The sequence below is a fragment of the Corvus moneduloides genome, chromosome 7 (assembly GCF_009650955.1).
Source record: "Corvus moneduloides isolate bCorMon1 chromosome 7, bCorMon1.pri, whole genome shotgun sequence".
NCBI lineage: Eukaryota > Metazoa > Chordata > Aves > Passeriformes > Corvidae > Corvus > Corvus moneduloides.
Window position 1 is genome coordinate 25,342,216 of NC_045482.1, and position 22,780 is coordinate 25,364,995.

Consider the following 22,780-nt stretch of genomic DNA (forward strand, 5'->3'; position numbering starts at 1 on the left):
CCTGCAGTGATGGGCAGTGGAAGGGAAAGGGACAGCTGACCCCTCCATTGAGAGAGGAACCCTGCAAGCACGTTCTTCAAGCCCAGGGATGGCGTGGGCCTGAAGCCAGACATGCTGTAGATGTGGAAGGGTATCAAAAGCCTTGATGGATATTTTTAGCCAGAATGAGTAGGGGCAAGGGTGTAAGGGGCCAGAAAAAAATTAACTATTCCTGCATTTTCAGTCTCCTGATGCTGAGGAACCAGGTGTCCTTTTTAAGGGATGACTAATTCCTTGTTTCGTGGAATGGAGAACAGAAAGAAAAGCATTTGTTTTTCCTCATCAGATGAAACAAGTACTTGTTTTTGGAGGTGAATTTGTCATGTTTGGAACCTGCTGCCTTCAGAGCTTCCTTCTCTGTTCTTCCTTGAGCCATTGGTGGATCTGTGGCACTAAGACGTGTCTTTGTAATGTAAACATCAGCTCCCTCCCACGTGGAAAACCAAAAGACTTGAGTGATGTCCCTATCTTTTTTTAAAAAAAATAAGGTTGGACGTGGAGGGAAGGCTGTTCAAACAGAGAGCATTGTTCAGTTGCTGTGGTCTGTTGCTGTAGGGTTGCTTATCAGAGCTGGGCTGTGCATATTTATCTAAGTCCTTCCTGTTCCCTTCCTGACCTGTCCTCCCCCCCCCCCCCCCCCCCATTCCTCCCTCCCATCCCTAAGATTTTTTCTGTGGTGAAGCTACTGGGGAAGATGCAAAAAGGGGAAACCTGGGGTCTGAAAGATGTGCAGACTGTTGTGCCATGCTTAAAGCACTCACCCGCAAGGAGTCTCTGGGTGATGGGAGATGAAAAAGTGGAAAAGAGGATTTGTGTCAAGACAACAAACTCTTCTTTAATTTCTTCCCTCTGCTGCCACCTCCCTTAGTTTTCTGACTATAGTAACCTTCCGATGATATTTTTATTCACAGGATACTGTCCCCAGTAGTCATGGTAGCCCTTTTACTCTAACCCCATGTGCATGCACCAACCCAGATAGCTTTTTAGTGTGTTACCCTGAAACTGTGGCCAGGATAAGCAGGGATGTTAACAAGTGGTTGGAAACATGACGAAAATATATGAAAACAGAATCTGTTTTCATGGTGACAGGCTGAGAGATGAAAATTCATGTATAGTGCTTTCTGCTGCCTTTGCTGTCTGGCTCTAAGGCTTCCTTACTAAAATCCATTGATCTGCTTTCTGTTTGTTGCTGTCATTCTCTCTGGTGTTCCTTCTAGTTGTCAGTCATGCTTGGATTGATTTTGCCATTTTTGTAAAGAAAAAAAAGGTGCAAGTCAGGATATTCTCTGTTCAATCAACTGTGACTGCTCTGGGGGGTCTTGCAGGGAGGAGAAGAGGAGGAGATAATGTGAGGTGAGTCAGTTCCCCTGTCCTTGTGCTTTGTCCTTGGGGCATGTTGCACCGATGCAACTAATTTCTTTTGTCTTCCGAACTAGTTCCTGCTAGTAACATGCGTATGCAGGAGAAAAAGAGACAGTTGGAGTAGCTGTGTTCATTTACGTGTGTTAGTATATCTTGGGACCAATATCTGTGCATCCTGGATACTTCAATCCTGTCTTGTCCAAGCAATAAATTTCACTTTGAGAATGACCACTTGGGAATGTTCTTTAGGCTGGTTTTCACTTTTTTTACTTGATGTCCTTGGAAGGAAAAAGCTCTGTGTGGCTGAGATGTAGCCTATGCAATGCTGACTCAAGGTCACAAAAGTAAACAGTTTTTCATCCCGCCCTCACCATTACCCAGTATTTAAAACCCGGAAGGCTGAAAGAGAGCCAGGAACATAATCAACATCCTTGTCCAGCTGGACTTGCCTACCTGTCAGAAATCTTGCCTTGCAAGAGTGTAGTGCTACCATACACAATGGCCCTAGCAGTGGTAAGGGACAATGTTCAGAGTTATTAAATTAAGCACCTGATTTTTTTATATCGTGCTTCCTCAGAGGCTATGTGAGAATACTTAATCCTCTGTGATAGGAAGGGAAGGTGGCATCATGGTTTGTGCAAAACTGAACAGTGCATCTGTGACAGAGGCAGATTTTCCTGGGTTTGAAGGGAACTGTGACAGCTTCTCCATTCCTTCAGTAATAAACATTAATGTTTATTATTGACCTACATGTAATTCAGGGTAGCTTTGTATCACTGTTGCATACTCCTTGTACAGCTATGGCCAAGTTACTTGTTCTCTAGAAGTCTCATTCTGACATCTTCAAATAATGAATAGGAAATGGTTCTGTGTTGGGGTGAAAAAAAGTCTTTGAACACACGTGTGTGCCAAGCCTTTGCACGTAGCCTGCTCTCCTCCTGACAGTGCTGCTGTGATGTGGGTGAGACTGCCCTGCTCTCCATAGCAGAAATGTACTGGGTTTGTGTTGGCTGTGCTGGTGAAGATTAGCAGAGACAGACTGCCTCCTTTCAGAGAGCGTCTTTGGTTTATTTATGTCCCTGCTCTGAAGTCAGAGATGAGAAAGAAAGTGTTTTGTGCTTGCACTGGGGCAGTACCAGTGCTGTTGTGTGATGTGCTTGTTTCTTTTGATACAGAAGAAGGTTCTGTGCTTGTTTCAAAGGAAGATGTCCAAGCATTGCACGCTCACCCACAAATGCATGTGGAAAAATAGCTGCAGCTGGATACTCCTGTTCACAAGAAACTGGTGATCAGGTCTGATTCTGCATTTATTTCTTCCTTTCATCTGCTTAGCAAAGCACCTAAGGCCTAGATAGCATCAGCTGTGCATCGTTCAAGTTCCTACTTCCAATCACATCTTCCTTTCAATCTCACATGGTAATCCCCAGCCATCTCCATGCTTGGCAGAAAGCCGGGTGCTTAAGGCCTGGATACCCTCCTCAGCTACTGAGAAGGGCTTTCCCCAGAGAGATCCAGGGGAAGCCCTGGGAGCCTGGTCCTGTCACTGTGCTCCCAGGTCCTTTTTGTTGTCAGGAGTGCTCCTGCTTTGACTGTGTTTTCCTACTCTTGGAAAACCCGAAGCTGTCACGTCAAACAACTCTTCAGAGCTTTCTGTCCTCTAATCATACACCAGCCAAAACACAGTCAACCCTTACTCTTCCAAGTTAAGGCTTCTTTCTCAGGATCTGTGGTGTTCCACAGTAATATCTATTTAGTTGTTGTTCTAGATCCTCCTTGTTCTATTTTTTTCTTTCTCTTCCCATCATCTTTAACCTTTGCCTGTGGCAGCTGTGCAATCAAATCAGAATCCAGACGAAGCTGCCTCTTGGATCCCTGCCTGCATTTAATAATAGGGCTCTGGTTGTTACTGAGGAAATAACATTACAAAGTGCATTGGCTCTCCTTTCATTCAAAAGTTTCATTAGTGATTTGGGCAATATACGGTTGTTTTAAGCTCTTAACTGCTTTCCAGAGTTCATCCTGACAGGAGATAACACAATTGCAGAATGGTCTCATCAGGCTGAGAAACTGTCTCAAAAAGCTATGTAATTTTAAAAACAGTTTAGATATAAAAATAATTTTAAAATTTTTTATAGTTTAGATGATACGTCTTTAAAAATCTGATAGTAATGAAGTCTCAGAAACCCAGTGCTCAGTTTCTTGGAAGGTTTGTCTTGAGTGGACAGTAAAACCTATCCCAAAAGTTACGTGAGCTGTGAAGATAAGTAGTAAAGTTGGTTTGGAGTTTTGCCATTACAGTTTTATCTCCATGATATTTGGTCATACTCTGTGTGGCTGAGAACAGTAGATTCACACTTCTTTTAACACTTGAATCTCAGTGAGAACTTCAAGTGTTATAGAAAGGGTGTAAAAACTGAGGTTTGGAAATTACTCTTGGTGAGAAAAGCCAAAGTTTTCAGTCAATAAACTAGTTCCTAAACCACTGAATTTGAATGGGTTTGTCTGAAGTTGTGGCTGCATCTTATCTGCATCTCCCTTGTATAATTAAGAGTTCAAAAAATTTTGAAATGCTGGGACTAGAGCTCAGCAGCTTATCTTGAAAAAGAAAAAGGCTTGGCAGTGATTTTCCCACTGTAGGAATGGATGGGAAATTTTTAGAGTTGAATCACAAGTTTATACAAGTTTAGCAAGTCTAAATCTTGGTGTTTTCCAGATTGATAGAAACAGGAGACATTCAGCCCAGCCACTGAATCTAGTCCTTTAGCCCAAAATTCACCCTTACTTGTGTGACTGACTGAAAACAATGGCCCAACAATTTACAATAGGGCATAAGAACAGCAGTGCTGCTTGGAAAATCAATCCTCCACCCCTTGTGAGCCATGCTGGGACATCAGAAACCATTGGTTGCTTTCAACCCAACCTGTATTGCTATTTTGAATGGAGGTTTGTTTCTCAATCCTGTTTCAGCATTTAGCCCTCACATTCTTGGTTTAGCACAAGGAGGGACAGTGATACAGAGGCAGGAGAGAGAGTGGGAAATGAGGCTTTTTCAGTGGCCTTCTTGGGAAAGCCTTTAAGTATTCATGAAACTGTGGCCTCTGCAAAGACTCCTCTGTGCTTTGGGAATTTCTCCAGTCCAAGGTAGATTTTCTTTCCATCCCCTGAGCAGGATAGTTCCATTCTGGAATTGAGGATGGAGGGGATGCTGTATCCATCTGTGCTGGAGAATGTACTTCAAAGGAAGTTCCTATTGTTTCTTGCAGGAGATGAATTAAAGCAGAACTTTGGCTCTGGAAACTGCTACCATCAAGTCTCTCGCCTGGAAGTGATTCGGTGGCAGTACTTTTGAATGTTTTGTATATTTAAGCTGTCTACAGAAGATGGATTCCATGTCTCCTATGAAGTACCTGAAGGTTTTTAGGATGATACTCTTCTTAAAAGCCAGGTCCCTTTGATATGCAGTCCCCCCCAAGTGCAAGTCAGAGGTGCACAGAAGGTAGGAACAGCCTATATTCTTTCCTATCCCATCCTGTTTCCTAGCGCTGCTGGAATCGATCCGTGTTGATTCTGGCACAGTCCTGCGAAAGCCACCAGGGGACAAAGGCTCCTTTTGTTGGGAGCTGCAGCCCGGGGCATGGACGTGCTTCTCAGCACTTGCCTCTTGCTGGGACATCACGCAGTGATTCCAGTGTGATTTCAGAGCCTTCTGGGGTGCGTGTGTGTCTGGTGTGTCTCGGCTCAGAGTCGCCACACTGACCAGAGAGTGTTTCCTATTGTCTTATTCTGGGAGAGGAAGAAGAGAAAAGGGATGAGTGAGGTCGAGGTTTGCACAAGGGGAAGCTAAATATTGGGTGAGTGTGACCCTTTGTGGCCAGGTGCAGGTAACAGTGAATCAACAGGGACAGACAAACGTTGTTCCCTGTTCTCTTCTACCTTCACTCTTAAAGATACTTTATGCAGCTAATCTCAGTTGTGTGTTTGTTTTGGGGTTTTGTTTTTCCTAAACCCTGTCTTTGTTCAGTAATAATGTTTGGTAATTTAACACCTTTGAAACTCTGCAGGCTGCACATCTCTGAAACTAAAGTGTGGTAGTTGGTGGGGAAAGGTGTTGGAGGAGCAGGTTGGGAATGGGGAATGAGCCAGGGAACACCCACCTGGTAAAAGAAGTTCTCCTCCCTTCTCAGGTTTCTGTTCCCCTCCATGGAAGCACTCCAGTTCCTGTCCTTGCTTGGCTGTGGTCACGCAGAGCTGTTTAAAAGCATGGGAAGTGAAACCTGTGGCAGGATAGGATCCAACGGGGAGGTTTTATTCTGTGCCCATGACTGATAAGGAAGAGAGTCAGCAGAGCACCTCTTTTTCCAGTGAGAACTCAAAAGCTCATGTTTAATCTTTGACACACTGTCCCATGCCCAGCAGGTATCTGCCACATTGTCCAATATGGGGGGGAATGGAACAGCTGCTGACAGCAGCCTCAGTGCCTACCTCGTTCTTGCAGGTGATAGCAGAATTATTTGGGTGATGGCACTTGCCTCATGGGAATGAAGGCACAAAGATGTGTGCACATGCCATTTTTGCTTTCCTGAGATACCAGTGTGGATAGCAGCAGCCATGGAACACTTGCTGGTTGCTGTCATGACTCATTTTTATTAAAGCCACGCTGAGCCAAAATTAGTGTGTAGGAGCTGCCCAGGGGGCTGGTGTGACTGTGCTGGAAGGACACTCATGTGAGCCAGCACGTGGCACACGCTGGCACCCGCAGCACCGAGGACTGAGGTGTGTCCTCTCCCGCTCCCAGCAGTGACCACAGCCATGACACTGGTGTTGCTGAATGTGGCTGAGGTAGGAGCCTTACTGGATACATAACTTTGGACAGCTGTACTGGCCGGCCTGGCATGGCTCTGTGTTTAAAGACCAAAAAAGAGATGTTACTTAGTTGCCCTTACTTCTGCCTGGGAATTACAGAAAACAGAGAAGGCTTTATAAGGTTTAGCAAGAAATCTCATCACTATGGTTCTTTTGTTTCGTACTCCATTCACTCCAGGTTTAAGTCTTTATTCATAATTGGAGTAGATTGTGCTGTGTTAGTCTTAATGAGGTGCTTGTTCTGTTGTCAGACACACCAGGTAATGGCTCCTGTTGGGGGGGTTAGACCTGGCAGACTGTGAGTTGTGTCTAAGGGGAAGGAGGTTTTTTTCCATTTCCATAGTTGAGTTGTATGTGAATGTGTCAGTGGTATTGAACAAGGTTCCCTTAAAACCATGAAGAGGAATGTACCTCATGAAAAAAAGTCTCATCCATATTCTAGATGAACTAGAGCAGGGCTTCAAACCTTTTCTTATATCATGGGGCCTTAGTTTTCTTTTCCAGGGGTTTGGCCTTCTCTGTAAATGCCAGATATACAGCTTGCTTTCCATAGTTGTTCTTCATTGGCCTTGAAGTCTGCAGACCACATGCTGAAAATCACGAGACATTCTTTTGTGTTTATTGCCAGATCTGTAATTTCAACCCAGTATCTTCTGGCCTTGCTGTCTGTTTAATTCCCTGTGCTGTTTACAGTTGGGAAAAAAAAGTTGAACCACCATCCTACCCACAATCTAGCATGACTGTTGCAGAGTGAGCTCAGACACTTATTTTTTTTCCTAACCTGGTCTCCTGCATCTGGAATCCTGTGCTGATGAAACAGATTTGTTTGTGGTGATGGTCTAAAAACTCAGTGGGGTTTTTCTCCCCATTCTGAAAAAGTTGGATGAATGACATTGTACCTTTCATGTGTCATTTGTGTTCTTGGGGTACTTTTAAAGTAAAACTGGCAACCCCCACCCATGCTGTGTTGAACCACTAGAAGCACAGTATGTTGGTGCAAGCTGGACACTCCCATTCAAATATGAGCAAAGCAAAATTGCCTTCTCAGATCTGGCTGCCAGAGTGGTGAGATGGCTTTGCACCGAGTGCCTCCCTCGTTGATCCCCTTGTCTCTGCTGAGAAGGATGATTTTTGGTGATACATGGTGGAGGTTGGTTGTGATGCCTTTGTTTGCCTGGCTGTCACTGTCCATCTCACCCCTGACTGACAGTTGCTTTGATGGATAATCAGAGAAGTAATAACTTCTACAGCAACTCTCACATGTCATCTGTGGCTGCTCTCTGATGCTTCCTACAGTGCCAGATCATCTGTTGTGGTTTTTCTGCCTTATTTCATGTATTGAATTCCTGCCCTTCCTGTTCGCCTTGAGCATAGATCTGGAGTGTCCTCTGCAGGTTTCATTCTCGGGGAATTTCATTTTCTGAGTAGGTGAACAAAACCTTCAATCACTCTAGTCCCTGAAATCTTAGTTCCCTTCTTTTGCTGGTTCTGGCTCTTCCCTGACTTCAGCAGCAGGAAGAACAGAAGCAGGCTGGGGAACCACTAGGATAAGGGGGTCTATGTGAAAACAAAAGTTACTCTTAAGTTACCTATGGAAAAAATCCACTGCAAGGAACTGGGCAAATGAGAAGGCCTCTGTTGTATTTCATGTGTGGGATGAAGAAGGGCAAAATCTCTTGCACATAATTATTTGGAATAAAAATGCTTTAGATGTTGACTTTGTAGTAAAGATTCGAACAGATCTCTGTTCCAGTGACAAGCTTTTCAAAAAGCTGTTTGGGAGACTGATCGTTAACACAAAGTTGTACATGACTGTCTGGAGACAGTTAATGTTTAAATGAGGCAAGTTTTAGAATAGATAACTTGCTCTGTTTGTTGTAACAAAGCATTTAAATGTATCCTGTGAGACAGAAGTACAAAAGCTTGCTTGGTCCCTTTTTGTTATTTGGCTTTCGCAGTAAATTTTGTGCAGCAGAGTGAGATGAATGGAGTGCTGGCACTGAAGTGCTCCTACACTGGTGAATCTACCTGAAGTTTGGTGCTTTTGTCACTGTGGTGGTGATCTGTACTGACAGTAAAACTCACAACACGACCTGACTGGTTACTGGACATAGTTGTAATGTATGAGTTAGAATAAAGTGTGAGTTAGAAAGCATACTGTGCTGAGTTTGCTCTTGTTCCAGTGTGTGCTGTCAGGTCGTTGTGTCTTACAGCATTACAGGCCATTGAGTCTTGCAGCAGCACTGCACAGCCAGCACTGAACAGCAAAGGAGTCTGGCCGCCTTCCTCTGAGGGCAAACTTGCTGCAAGGCTGGGACATACGTGTACATATTGCTGCAGAGTGAGTCCAGGACTAGAGATGTGTTAGGAGGTTCTTTGGTCCAGCTTCTTAAGTGGAATCCTTGAATCCTTCCTGGTCATTCAGTGTAGTGCAAGGGTGTCTATGGCTTGTCAGTTTAACATGTTGAATATGAAATGTAATGTAAGAGGCTGTGAATGTTCTTAGATACCAGTAGGAGCTTCTCTGTTCTGTATGTGTGACTTGAAGTGTGTTAGGTGGGGTTTCAAGGCACTGGCTCCTGGTACTGAAAAGGGAATCTAGAAAAAGTTTGTGAAATACAGAAATCTTGGCATAGAAGATTTAGTGACTTTAGACATAAAGATGTCCTGATGGTGTTCTTGCAGCCCATGTTGAATGACAGAGGGGACTTCACAATGCTGTGCAGTTGCAGTTATGGTGGCATAACCAAAGGTAGGCAGCAGTGAATGTGCATTAGGTCGAAACGGAGTGATGTGGTTAAAGAGGCTTGCTGTGATCCAGAGACAGCTTGAGTTGTATCTGAACTTGCTGCCTCCTGGTAATCCTTTACAAATAAACTCTTGGGCAAGAGGAGATAAAAGCAACTAGATGCAGTTCCAGCCCTCCTTTTGTGAGTGCTGCTAGCAATGGAATAAGTGTACTTTAACCACAGAAGGTCAGCAAGGCCTTCGGGCTCCATACAGACATTATGATTTTATTGTTAGCCTGTATAACAAGATTAGCACCAAATGACTCGCAGAACAAGTCAGGTGGTCTTTAATCTTCTGTATCTGGGTTGGTATGAAGACATTTTCATTATCATGACAAGCATCGTAGCTGAAAACTTTGACTAAATCATGTCTTCAGTGACAAGTGTTTTCTGTAGGAACTCTCAACTTTAATAAGAACAAAACACTGAAAGAGTGGTGGGTTTATTTTTTTGGGGTTTTTTTGTTTTGTTTTTTGTTGTTGTTCTTTCTGTTTGGTTATTTCTGTTTGTTGTTTTGTTGTGGTTTTCTTCTTTCTTCTTTTCTTTTTTTTTTTTTTTTCCCCAAAAAGATGAAAATTCCCACAGGGAACACATGAAGTTGTTAAAGTTTTTGGTGGGAGAGAAAGCTCTGTGGTGATTTCAGAGGTGATGCTGAACTTCCTGACTGAGGGGGCAGTGGATATCACAGCTGAAGCTACAAGTTGTATGAGATTTCCTTCTGGAGTGCAGGTTCCTTTCTGATTCCTGGGATGCTTTCACTTGTGTACTTACAAATTGCAAGCTCCTAGTGATTGCTCCAGCACGAAGATGTAATGTTCATAGTATTAATAAGTAGGTGAATCTTCATAATAAATGAAGTCTATGCTAATAAAGTTTGTGCGTTAACGACCCAGATACTCCCCTGTATAGTAACTTCTCCTGTGATCATGGCTGACCTTTATGCAGCAAGGCCACAGGGCACAGCAGAGTTTGCCCCCATGCAGGAGTGAGCTCAGATCCAGACTAAAGTATCTTTATTTTGTCTCCATTTCAAGCTTCCTGTAAACAACACAATTGATAAAGTCAAAGCAATAAATCAGAACCACTCTGACAATATCAGTTTATATGTCATGTTGAAACTCTTCTGGAGTTTTCCTTACGTCGAAGTGAAGCTTATCCCATTTTTTTTAAATGAGAAACATTAACCTATGTAAATACCAGGTGCCTTTTGCTTATCAAATGCTGTGATGGGATGGGGAAGGGAGTTGTATTTTAAAAGTGGAGATCCTGGGCTGATAATGAAAATACAATTTGAGTTAATAATTTCTGGCAAGGTAACTTGTCCTCCTTGTAACTTTACATCTCTCCCCTTTTGCTTATTATCTGGGCACGGTAAGTTTATGGTTCTTCATTGTAACTGTTTGCAAAGGACTTTGATTTGTGCAACTTTTGTAGGAGGGAACAGAGAAGCCCAGACTCTGACCCCTGAATTTCCAAGAGGCCCCTTAAACCCTTTTTGCAACTGTGCTGAGGGTGAAGTCAGCTGCACAGGAAGGGTGAGAACTGTGTGTTTGACTCTCCTTGCAGGAGCTGGGACCATTTAGAACTGTGGCACTGCTTCTATGTACCAGATGTGTAACAAAAGCATGTGAAGATGGGGAACAGAAGAACACAAGCAAGAGGGAGGCCAGGACAGAGTAGCAGGGGGTATAACTGAGCACGTGGGTGTCTTAGCAACTGTTGATTCTGATATTTGTGTCATTTTAATGATGGCAGAGGATTGAAGGAATAATGATTATGTCTGTAGACATACAAGTGCTTTTTAGTGGATAAACAAATAAGTAATGTGGTGGGCAAGGAGTGCTCAGGTACTGGTAGCTGTAGTTCCAGTGATATACATGCCTAGGGACTGAGGTGAAGGGTATAACTCCCCTCCTTTAGGTACTGCCCAGCTTTGCTCCATGCAGAAAGCCACAAATCATGTCTTCCTTCTCATTACTCTACTTTTTCTATAGGTGCTGTCTCTGTTCTGCTTTGAAAGGTCTGTATTGGAAATTTAAAGTCTGTAGTATGTAACAAGACAATCCCCTTCTTTACACCCTTTCATATCCGGGATTCAAAACAAAATGAGGGGGCCTGGTTTTGTCCACAAGCACTGCCACAAAGCTGGAATCCTTCAAATAAAAGCAGTGGGGTTTGCTCCCAGGTTATTGAGTATCCACCAGTTTCCCAGAGAATCTTATATTTTCAGTGAGCCCTTTTTCAGAGATGAGAGATTCCAAGTGCCAGGCTGCCTCCCTCTCACTCTGTAGTAGGATGTGACTGGGATGGTGCAAAGCAAATGCTGGTTCTTTGTGACACACCCCTGAGGGATGATGTAGGTGAGCTGAGCCTGTGCTCAGCTCAGCCTTCTCATGTGTGCTGCTCTGCAAACCAGGGGCAGCTGCATTGATTCATATATAAAATGTTCTTGTTTCCTATGAATCCAGTTGAAATTTCAGGCCTTTCCAAGTGAGGCTGTAACATCAAGTGGTGGCATGTGGAGCTGGGCCTTGGGAGAGCTGCAGGTTGTTGACAGTTCCCCTGGTTATTAATAGCCACAGCAAGGGCTCGCAGATTCTGAGAACAGACCCTGCATTTGCTTTGGGGGAGACAGCTGGCAATGGTGTTTGATACAGCAATATGTCTCTGCCTGGCTTTTGATTGACAGTAACACAAACTTATTCTCCCAGCCATGACTTAAACCTGGTGACATTTACAGCAGAGTTAACTTCTCTGGTCTAAGTTTAGATGGTGATTTTGTGTTTGTCTGTGTGTGTGCTTAATAAGATACAAAAACAGGAAAGGTCTTCTGCAAATGAAAATGTAACCGGAATTTCAAACCATGGCTGAATGTGAAAGAGGGAGGTGTTAAACCTTCATGGATTTTCGTGGACTAGTTGCGGTAGATACTTGTTTAAGATACCAGAGTGTTGAAGGGTTATTGCCTATTTTGGCACTTTGGGTTTGCTCTCGTTAAATGCGTGGCAAATATTCATAACTGTGGGGCTGTCAGTATGACTGGGCGGTTTTGGGTTTTCTGGGCAAGCTGAACTTAGAATTGGCTGGTAGCCTTACCCCCACCTGTGCACAGCTAATGACATGTTTTGTGGGTGGATGTCCATAAGCCATCTGGAAATAGCATGTGGTCTAAGCTGACTGCTGAGATTTCATTTCTTGCCTTGCATCCCTGTTACTCTTCAGAAGAGTCTCCTGTTAATGAACCTTGTTGCAAGAGAAAAATCCTCCTGCCTCCCACAGCAGGCTAACCAAGAGAGCAGAGCTGGCAATGTGCTTCTCAGCCTTGCCTTGAAGGATGAGGACTATCAGGGGAAGCATGTTCCGTTTAATCTTCAAGCAAATGGTACTGAAGCACAGTGAGAGAGAGAGAGGAGCAGATCCTTGTCCAGTGATGGCTGAGCCAGAAATATCCTGAGCTTATGCATAACTTGACACCGTTAAATGGTGCTTGAGTGAGAGCACTTTTTGGTCACTATTGCTTAGAGGGCTATTTCAGATTAATTACCCAAAGAGGAATGTTTTTGTCTCCCATTACAGACCTTTGGTAAGCTTCTATTCTTTCAGGAATATGACTTTCTTCTGATGCTGTCTTTTGCAAGGCCTGGTCTGGCAGCAGATTTTTAACCCAAGCAGGAATATCTGCCTCTTTGACTAGGCCCTGAGGCTCCATATCCTCCACTAGGTGCATGAAGGATTTGCTCTAGCGTTCCTCTGACATTATAATGAAAAATGTACCATGAAAGCTGGTGGAACTCCTCAACCCTCTGTGAACATCATGAACAACTTACTTGCCTCATGTTTCTGGAGAGGTGACATGTCACTTTAGACAGTGCTAACGGAGTTACTTGGGCAGAAAGGTGTGGTTTCAAGTGGTGCCCAGAGAAGCCATATGCATAAACCAGATGAACTGAGAACAACACCGGCATTTAGAAGAGTGGTTTCATCCATTCTTTATAAGACAGGAAAGCTCCTAGGTTTGGCTTCTTTTTTGTCTGAAATGAAGGTGCAAATGTACAATCAGGGTAGAGGTACTGGGTTGCATCAATGCCCTCAGAACTGCTCTGTCATGTCAGCAGTCCCCATGTCTTTATATCCACCTTACCTTGCTTCTGTGTTCCTTGTCAGAAACAATTGGATGCTTATGACAGGGGAGAAATTTGCTGGAAAGGGTTTTTTTATCATTCCTTGTCCCCTCTGCTTCCACTTCTTTCAGTCCTTGCTCTTCAAGTTCACAAAACTACACTTACATAAGCAGCACTAGCAGTGTTATCCACTGTCACTTGAGATTTGTGGAGTGAGCTGCATCTTTTTTCTGTAGGAGACTTGAAGATTTTCAGTTGAGTGTGCTTTGCAACCTTTCTGCCCTTTGCTAAGCCGGACACATGGTCCGGTTTCATTCTCATTAGTGTGATAGTGCATTAGTACTGCAGCACTTCTGAAGAGTAAAACTCCAGGGTCGGGATCCCACTGTAATCAAACAAATCTGGAACAAGAAAGGCCTTTTGCCTTGAGGTCACATACGATGAATGATGATACAAAGCAGACCAGGCTTTTGGAGCTGCACTGATGCTGTAATTGGCAGTCCTGGTTGCCTGGATTTGGGATTTTCTGGGGCATGGAGTACCAGGGTGAGAGAGAAGAGTTGGTCCATCAGCACTCCTGTGAATGAAAGGAGTTCTGCTGACTGATGAATCTGATTATTTCAGCAACTATGTATGGGATAGAACTGAAATCCCTAGGCATTCCACCATGTGACATCTGTAAAGATATGAGTGGTAGATTGGTACTGCCTTTCTTAGAGGAAAATAGAATAGGAAATACTTTTTCTTTCTGCACTTCATCAAATAAAGAGATGTTTTGAGCCATATCTAGCTGCCTAGTGCTCTCCGTGAAATACTTTGTGGCAGTTTTAAGTTACTGTTCCTTTGTTGTTTCATGGGCCTGTTTTAATGTTGATGAATGTATGGTGCACAGCAGGAATAAAAACAATCTGAAGATCTTTTAACTTTTAACAGACCCCCCCTCCAACTAATTTATAGTGACCAAATTTCCTCAGTGTGCCTTTTTCTTCTCCTTCGGGAGTGACAGCTCATGTCCACTTGTTCGTAATATATTCAGCATCTGTCGACACCCTTCCAGCATGAAGCTGAGCAGAGCCATCTTGTCCAAGGCTGGTAACTGAGCTCTGAGACTGCCATCAAAAATAAAAGCTGCTGAGCTTGAACCAGATCTGGATATCTGAGAACTGGAAACTGTGAAGGACAGAAGCGACTGCGTTGATAACTAGGAGCACTGCATGCTTTGCCATGTACCGTGTTTAAGGATTTAGCAGACAATACTGCTGCTTTAGCATATGAAGGAGCCCTCACTCTTTAAAGTAAATCAAAACAAAAAAAGCAAAAGCACCCTGAGGTGCCTCTCCCACTCTGGCTTCATCTCCCAAACTCACAAGATACAGATACTCAGCAGTCCCTGCTGTCTGGTGCAGGTGTGGCAGAACCTCAGCACAGCACTCTTGCTGCCCTGTGCTAATGTCAGCTGAGCTGTGCTCTCTCAGCTGCCCTTGGCATCTTCTTCCACATAAGAAAAAGACACTTGAGAAGTCTGCACAGCTCTATGTTGAGGACATAGTTGCGATCCTTTGGGAGGAGGGGGCAGCTGAACTCATGTCATTGCCTGCTGTGGGAATATACGTGACTGGTAACGGGGACAGCATCCCCTTTCACACTGCTGGTAAATCCGTGCCTGATGTAGGTGGCGAAATGTGGGAGGGCAAGGGCCCTGTTCTCCCCAAATGGTGCAATCAAGAAATGTAATTTGTACTGTACCTGATAGAGGTGTGGTGAGTGTCCTTGTGTCCTTCACCTTGGTTTGTGCTTTTGGGAAAAAACAGTGAAGCATTCTGGATTGGCCTTTGCAGAGATGAAAGCATTTGCTGCCAGGCCAACCAGGTGGTCTTGGCTTAGTCTCTGTGGTATCTTCCCTCTAAAGATCTCCAAGTTCAGGGTCCATCTTGCTGGTATCTAGTAGAGCAGATCTGCTTGATGCAAATGTGTTCACAGTAGTTGTTGTTGGAAGGAGAGAGCTTGTGCTTGGCAACCTGTTCTGAGATGGAAGAAAATCTAGGGACTGGTTGTATGACTTAAAAAACCTGCTGATTTGTTCAGAAATGTCTTTTTTCTATTGACCACTGAGAGGATGTTACTGTAGGGTCTTGAATAAAAGAAGGCTTCTATATTGCCAGTTTTAAAAATCCTTGTAAGCGTATTTTGAGCTTTTCCTTGGACAGGTAATAAAAACCACTGGACATACTGCTGTTAAGGGAGCAGTTCTAGTCATGATTTTTTTCTTTTCCTTTTTTAAAAAATTACTTTGAGTAATATATTAGGTGGAACAACGAGCTTGGGGTGTAGCTTTTAAATATTTGCCAGTGATATTGGGAAGCTCTTGAGTTTGGGGTTTTGGAGGTTTTTTAAGTTTGTACTTTTTTCTTTAGCACTCAACTGGAGCTATTAAAGAGTAATATGAACAAATTTTTTTCCCACTGAGAGTGCTTATCTGAAGTAAAAGCAAGGGAATGCATATGGAGCTTTCCCATTTCTTCAAAGAGCTTGTTATTTATAGGCTTTTTGCCAAAGCTGATGCCACAAAAAATTGACTGAGCCCCTGGGCTTTGTGTACTCTTGAATGCTATCTTTATTTTTTTTCCTTAATGAGTCTGTATGAGGCTGGAATCAGCACAGATTAGCTGCACAGTACTTACTGTGCCTTTTGGTTTAGAATTCTGACTTGAACAAGTCCCACTGCTGTGTTCTGGGAAGCCAAGAATCAACCCATCCCACTTAGATACTGTAGCCCAGTTCTGTGGGAAGCAGCAGTGAGCCTCGTAAGAATGTAAAGGACTACGAACATTTTTTTAAAGCATTACTTGATGACAATATACTATAGTTAGAGACAGTGTTAGCAGATCCTGATAGTGAAGGCTTCCCAGAGTGGGAGTGGCATTCAGGCAGGGAAATGTCAAAGCCCATTTTAGATAAGTGATTTGATCACAGCATGGAAATTGAAGGCAAAGTGTTTGGTACCTTCTTGAGAAAGAATTGAGTGTTGTCAGTAGGGTGAGAATGGGCTGGGGAGAAACTGTTGTAGGTTCTACTCCAAAAACAAAGATGCTTTTAATGTGGGTCCTCAGGGATGTTGGTCTTGCTGAGACAGAGTGGGGTCAGCAGATGTTATTGCAAATTCTGAAAACAGTAGAAAGAGAAGAAGAGGTAAACAGGGAAATGAAAATCATCCTGGCCTCTTTCCTAGTGCAGAAGATTAACTGGGCTTCTGGCCCCATGTCCAAGAGGGCTTTTATCTTGGGCACAGGGTTCTACCTATAGGTATAGCAATTTTGACCTGCCAGGCAAGACAGGAGTTCTCCAACAACAGCATGCAGGACAGGTTCTTGAGCTCCAGGTACAGGAACAGCCTGAGATCCACTAAACCTGTGGAGGTAGTTGTGGGAGAAAGGTCCAGAAACTGGGGTTAGACCTGATTCTTCTCTTTGTGGTCACCTAAGGTCCTAAGACACTCTATGTCCTGTATATTTTAAGATGCTGACTTTAGCCTGGTGAAACTTGTTGCCATGAACTCTCTCTTGAGCCCATTATGGGGAAGCAGGTTTTCCAGGAAATAATTCTGAGTGAGAAAACTGGAACTTTATTTTTTTCTATATTGACTACAGAGTGAGAGAGAAGGATGAAACATGAAATGCAACTCAGTGTGACCACAGTGAGTCACGTTAAACTTGAGAAGTGTGTCCTGAAGGTGCAGGTCACAGTGAGGCTGCTGTTTAACAGCTGTCAGAGGAAAATACTTGAGATGAGCCTTCAAGGCAATGCAGCATGACTGGCTCCTACAGAAATTTTTTAATACAGTAGTATTTAGGAAAAGGTGGTGGCTCTTTGACACATACATGGTGTTCCTTTGGCTATGCATGCTGTTATTATCTAGTCACCTTGGGTTTATATTGTACTTCGTGTTGTATGGAGGAAGGAATGGGGTCTTTTTGAATAGGATTTTTTTTTTGACACAAAGTGATTGACCTTCACTGAAGCTGTCATCTTCTGGATTTGGGAAGAACAGCTTTGGAAGGGCCTTACAGAGTCTGTCTCTTGTGTAGAGTGAGATCAATCTGGCTTAAATCACACTCGAGATGCTTGTCTTAAGGTCTTTCATTAGCAAAGGACCTTCATGCAGTCTATCCTAATGATTTAAAGTCTCTACTGTTCACATATTTTTTGGCTATGTGAACTGAAAATAGTATTTTTAGTTGTTTTAGAATATGGCTCTAAGCATGAAAATTCTCACATAGTTTAGCTATAGGGACACCTGTGAAAATCAAACTCAGTGTGTCTTGAGCTGAGCACTGAAAACTGGTCATCTCCTCTCTCTGTTCCTCTCTTATTTGCCAGCTGGAAATGCCAGAGATAAATTTGGTGACTCTGTGACATGCTGACCAAACACTCCTCCTTACAGCTGGATGGATGTGACATTAGAATGGCTTTTCCAGGTCATTCAGGAAGTCTCTAACAAAATGCAGTATTGAACCCTCATTTCCCAACACTTAGTTCTGTAACAGAGGCAATGTCCTGTCTTTGTGGGATCTATTGAACCTTGTTAGCAAGTAAGAAGCAAACAAGAACTGCTCTGTGTGTGCCAAGTTTGACATTGCCCTTTCCCATCTTCCGGTGATCCAAGGGCCTTGGTGATTGCTCAGCTATGGGAATAATTTCCTCAATTTAAAATGAAACGTTAATATGTTTGGTGTTTCTTCCTCTCCACCCCCATCTTCCTTTGTCCAGTTGTATGAAAGAAAGACTTAATTGTGTCAGGCTTGCATGAGGAAAGCCAGGCTGTCCCCGAAACCAGCCTGGAGTCAGGCATGGAGGGCAGGAGGACATGCCCTGCTCCTGGGGAGGGCTGGAGGGGGAGCAGATTCCCACTGCCGCTCGTGCTTTTCTCCCCAAAACTGAATGCAATAACCTAAGTATTCCATGAGCACAAATCTGCTTCATTGAACAAGTCACATTGCATCTTGGCACAGAAGAAATGAGGCTTAAAAAAGCTTATGAAACTTCCTTTGTTTGTACCTTATTAAGTTACGTGGCTTTGTGCTTTCCATCTGACTTGGACACTGTTTTCTTCTCTTCCGAGTAGAATGTCTTCCATGGAATAACAGGCAGCAGCCTGGCATCAAGGACTTATTTGTTCTGTTGCTAGTTGTCCCATTGGCACATGCCAATTTATTGCAATTCAAAATTAGCCATAGTAGTTACTGGCTTAGTGCCCACTTGGGACTTGGAGATTATGCACTGGAATTGGCAGACACAGCAAAAGTCAGAGGTGGTGTTGGTGAGGGGTGGAGAGGTCAGGAGATGGAGTGATTTAGGGGCAGTGGGCCCATGTCAGTAAGATATAAGTGCAGCCCCTCTCTGATACAGTGGGGAGTAAGATGTGGACTTGCAGGGCTGAAGTTCCCTGGCTGTGGGCTTAATGACTTCCCCTTCATCGGGGCTGGACCACTCTAAATTCAGGTGTTTCAGAGGCAGATTTAGCTTTGACACAAAATAAATGCTTTTATTTTATTGCCTTCCTGCTCATCAGTTGCATTCCCTAAACTGGTCCTTGGCCTGGGTGACCCATATGCCGTGAAAACTAGAGTTTTACTAGGTTGTTGGTTCACAGAATGAGTCTACATGGGGTTTGTTGAGAATATTTGGGGCTTCAGGGCTTCTGTTGTGTTGCGGCATTGATATTTCAAAAGGGAGCGAGGGAAGGTGCTGACTGAGAACTGTGGCTGCACTAAGCAGCTGGCATATATTTCTTTATTAGAAAGCATAAATGTGAATATGTTACAGTTGCTTTTTTGAGCAAAGCTGAACTGCCTTTTAGTTGGTCTGATACTGCTTCTTGATGCTGACAGCTGCTGCATTGCCAGCAAGTGTCTGTCCTTAATGGGGATTGCTGTTCTGTGTCAGAGAGTTTGGTGGTCACAGGGCTCATGCCCCGATCTCCATTCCCTTCCTGCCCAATTCTTGAAGCAGAGCTGGAGACCCTATACTAATCAGTGTGGGGGCTTGCCTTTCAGGAATATTTCCACCTGTAACAAACCTGGGAAAAAAAGGGTAAACTGCAGCCAGATAAGATGCTTCCTTTTGAGTCCTACAAAGCTGTGGTATTTAGGTAATACTCAGTCATTGTGTGAATCTAATGGTCTTTGAGGAAAACCTGCAACTTGGATATCCCAAAGCACATTTTCAAATTTGCTAAGAAAAAATGCTGTTTTTAAAGTCTATTTCATGCCTTTACTTCTCTGACCATTGCTAGCAAATGTCACATCTCTGATACGAGAATTTCTGTATTTCCCTTTTGCTGCTTCCTTACCTCGCTTCTCAAAGTGTAGCAATTCCAATCTTACTGCAGATAGTTCTGCCCACAACAGCAGATTACAAACACATCAGTGATATGAGAGGAATGTGATTATTTACTGATTTGTTAATAGCATCTTGCCTTCTAGGTTCTTAAAGTGCTTTCAAAACTTCAGTTGAACTCTGAGTCTCCTTGTTTTGCTTGTTGCTTTTACTCAAATGCAGGAAAAACTGAGGCTCCATGGGTGGAATTTGGCTCTCTTTGGAGATGCTACAGTAGCTGGTCTGTGCCTGTTGATCGTAATGTGTGAGAAATGCAGAGCATTTGCAGGTCTAGCTATAATTATTAGAAGAGAACTGGTTTCTGAGAAACGCTGGAAAAGATGTCTGGTGCCTGAGGCCAAAAATGCTGGCTGGGATGACAGCCCCATCCTGTCATAGTGAACTGTACTAAATCAAGACTGAAACCCACAGCAACACTAGAGCCTCCTCTGAAATCTGTTTCACAAGGTGTTTTTTCGGATTCATACAAAGAATTCCCTTCTTCACCCTAGCTTGCACCATCTTGAAATGGGCCCTATCCTTAAGCAGGGCCAGGACTCCTGAGGTCAAGGGCAGACCAAGGAGCCTAGCCATGGTTGCTGCTTAATCTTTTAAATGCCAGATCCATGCCTGCTTCTGGTGTGGTTTGCCACCAGACAGCAGCTGATGCATCACATCATCTCTGATCCGCCCCGAGTTCTGGGAGCTGCGGTGGAGTCCTGTCTCCTGCCCTGGTAAATCTGCTCCATTAATAGCTATCAAAGGGCCTGAAGTTTCCATCCGAACTTTATCTGGCTTTGCGGTGAGCTGGAGGATTAAAAACTGTCGCAGGGGAAGGGAGGGAGCAGCCGTGGCTCACCCGGAATAGCCTGACCTATGACGGCACGTACCAGCCTGGGGAGGGGAGTTGTCCTGTGAGCTCACGGGTTATTAGCAGTGAGCACAGACATGTCTGCAGTCAGCAGCACACCCAGGGCCATCTGCTCCATCCCTGCCTGGTTCAGGGAGTCCAGAGGGATTTGTTTGTACAACTTGCCAGCCCAGCTCTTTGATGGGGGAGCTGGAGTAGGCTTGAGGGCCAGCATTGCGGCGCCATCCTTCTGTGTTGCTCAGATGACTTGGGGTTTGACCTCTGGGCTGTTCGTGTGGGGCAGATCTGGTTATGAGAGAGAGCATTATGAGAAGATAACCCCTGTCCTGCTGCAGGATTGTTGTCTCTCTGCTATGTCATAGCAGGTAAAAAAGGGATCATTATATGGCCAGCAGACATGGGGCACAAGCCTTCTTCTCCCAGATGGGGAATAGCGTAGGAAGCAAGAGCAGGGTTTTTTGTGTAGCCAGGGATTCACTTCTCACAGCCTCTCTCTTGGAACTAGTTTTGTTTTCCTTGCTTTGTTCCTCTGCTGACATCCCCAAGTCACCTGTTTAACCCACCTCTTGTCACCACTGTGGAATCACACAGGGTTTCTCCTTGCTTCCTCTCTCCTCATTCAGAGCTGCTCCCCACCTGAGCTTCCCTGTTACAGTGGGAGCTTTTTCCTTAGAGATAGACTGGGAGTTAGAGCCCTTTCCAGTGCCCAGTATTTAGCAGGAATTGTGCAGAGCACCTCAGCACAGTGGAACAAGATTTTCCCAGCTGACCAGATGATCCCAGACTAAGTGTGCATGTTCCCCAGGGGGCAATGGGACTGGAAATTAACTCCTTGGATGTGCTGGAAGCAGACACGTGGCTCTGTAATGAATAGTCTGTGAGTGCTGCTCAGTGTTTTTCACCAGGAAGCACTGAGGCTGTTCTAAACCTTTGACCCTGGTGACATACTCCAGATTCCTCCCAGTTAATTGCTCTCCTTCCCTCCCCTCCAGGCCTGAAAGCATCACATCTCCTGACTGGCCAGACAGATGCATTGCCCTGTAAAAGTCTCCTCTATATCCCCAGTAATTCTATTGATCTGCACATTGAGAACATCATCTGTTTTGGAATTTACAGCTTGCATACTTTGTTGTTATCAGTGATGGGTGCTATTGGTGTGCCTGCTCTTTGAACACCTAGGAAGTCATCCAGCAGGTGGGAACTCTGTGCTCCATAGATCTGGCAGCTTGGGGGAGTGCAGCTGAACAATATCTGGAGGAGGTTCCCCATACCACCTGATAAGAAAGATGGGGCCATACTGAATCCTTCTCTCCTGCTGGCATGGCAGAGGAATGTGTAGCCTCAGCAGCAGTGTTGCTATGGGATGTGCTCCCCTTTGCTGGAGTGGGTGAGCACAGGAGACACCAGTGTCTGGTCTACAAGACTCTGCCAGTACAATCAACATTGCTTCTTCTCTCTCCAACAAGCTCTTATGTGCCAAGGGTTTGTGAGGAAGAAGGGAATATTCATGCTGTCTATGTCCTGCTGTGTAGACAGATTTACCAAGCACATTAGGCATTTGTAGCTGCAGTGTTTGTTGCTGGCACTTGAGCTGTAGAAAGTTGTGCTTGTAATTCTGGAGGTTCTTGATTCAGCTCTTGGTGACAAAGAGAGCACTCTTTGCGTGGTATCCTTTTTCCTCCTTTTGCTGACATTGGAGTACCTCAGCAATTTCTGGAGGTGAAGAGAAGCTGTTGAACGGAGGGAGAATGAAAAACAGTGAGTCCCTCCTAGACATTTAATCCCAGCTGAAATACGGGAATTAGGAGCTGAATGCTGAATGACTGCACTGATTCATCACGTCTACCACTACAGTCAGTTACTGTGGTGAGGGCTAAGATTGGAATATCCATTCATGTATGGGGGAGAGAGGAACTGAGATTAGCCAAATAGGCGTAACAGGTGTCCTCCACCTCAACAGTATAAAAATAATGAGAGTGGGCCAGTAGGTGCATAGCCAGTTGGACTGAATGATTGTTGTAGGTCACTTCAAATTGAAAATATTCTGTTCTACATCCCTTTGCATGATCCTTTTCAATTCCATTTTAGGGACTAATCATGAAAGACTGATCCCTGCCTTGCAGAGGAAAAATTCCCTGTGTGCTCTCTGAGAAGATCCATGCCTAGCAAAGGCAGCTGGAGGAAACTGGTTTGGGTGTCTGTCACGGCTCTCTGGTAGTCCTTCAGAGTCTGGAAACACTTACTAATGGTCTACCTGAAGACCTGATGTCAGTAACAAACACCTGCTATTTTCATCTTAATCCCCTTCTCCCCAAAAAGGGCTGAACGTGATAGCTGGGGTCTGTGGGTAAAGGGCTGCT

The 22,780-nt window shown here is 44.2% G+C and overlaps 1 protein-coding gene across 21 annotated transcripts in view; it reads left to right on the forward strand.

Moving 5' to 3' along the window:
• The window catches only part of BIN1 (bridging integrator 1), a 95,429-nt gene that overhangs the window by 15,234 nt on the left and 57,415 nt on the right, over positions 1 to 22,780 (forward strand). The window contains exon 1 of one of the 21 annotated variants that reach the window (XM_032113848.1): positions 4,781 to 4,897. The exons of the other annotated variants lie outside the window; for them this stretch is intronic. The gene's annotated coding sequence lies outside the window, so the exon portion shown is untranslated. Of the gene's footprint in view, positions 1 to 4,780; positions 4,898 to 22,780 lie in introns of those variants that run through there. 21 annotated transcript variants of the gene reach the window in all.